This window comes from Echinops telfairi, unplaced genomic scaffold (genome assembly GCF_000313985.2).
Source record: "Echinops telfairi isolate 266 unplaced genomic scaffold, ASM31398v2 ScPeMD7_1;HRSCAF=3_1, whole genome shotgun sequence".
Taxonomy (NCBI): Eukaryota; Metazoa; Chordata; class Mammalia; order Afrosoricida; family Tenrecidae; genus Echinops; species Echinops telfairi.
This window is the reverse complement of record NW_022103897.1, coordinates 475,610-476,659: the sequence shown is the minus strand read 5'-3', so window position 1 is coordinate 476,659 and position 1,050 is coordinate 475,610.

Sequence of the window (1,050 nt, the reverse complement as noted above, 5' to 3'; positions counted from 1 at the left end):
GGGGGAGCGCATGCGCGCTCCTAGGTCTAGGGACAGCGTCCGCGACTGAGCACCCTGATGTGGCTACGTGGCAGCAGTGGGACAAGACCAAGGTGGAGCTAGGGAGCCTCTGGGATAGACCCACCCGCCCCGAAGTCCCTGCAGATGGCGACAGGGACCTGCCCGTGCTCCCTGGAGAACCGAACCGCCTGCACAGATCCAGACGCGACCCGCTCCAGGACTCCCAGGACGTGTCCTACGAGAAGACGCTGCAGGCCCTGGCCGAGGTGGGGGTGACCGACACGGTTCGGAGGAAGCTCCTGGATTTCCCCCAGCACGTCTCCGGTCCGAGGACATCTGGCCGCCAGCACTGAGGCCGACGAGGACGAGAAGCTGCAGGGGTGTGACGTGGAGACCAGCACGTGGCAGGCCGTGAACCAGAGGCTCGTGTGGCTGCAGGCGAAGGGGCAGGATAGGCTGTGTGCGCCCCGTGGCCACGAGCTGTCCTGAGCGGCTGTCCCTCTGGCCTGCACCTCCCTGAGGAGACCCCAGAAAAAATCGAGGGCATCAGGAAGCTCAGGCTGCTGTGCACGGAGGACGCCACTTTCCAGCAGGCGGGAGGAGCTTGGGGGCCTTCCCTGACGACTTCCTGACCTCCCTGGAGAAGACTGGGGCCAACAAGGTGAAGGTCACCCTCAAATATCCGCATTACTTCCCACTGCTGAAGACGTGCCAGGGCCTGAGACCAGGAGGAAGGTGGAGGCCGCCTTCACCTGGAGGAGAACTGAGCTGTCCAGTCTGCTGGCGTCCAGCACACGTGCTGACCATGCCCTGGAGGCGAACACGGCCAAGACCAGCCGGGTCCTAGACGAGCTGGCCCAGAAGCTGAAGCCTCTGGGGGAGCAGGAGCACTCAGGGAGCCTGGAGCTGACGAAGGCCAAGTGCAAGCATTGCAAGCTGCCCTTCGACGGACGTAGAGGTGCCAGGGACGTGCGCTTCTACCTGAACCAGGTGGAGGAGACGTGCCCTACAGTGCAGAACAGAACCTCCGGAAGGAGTACTTCCCCGTGC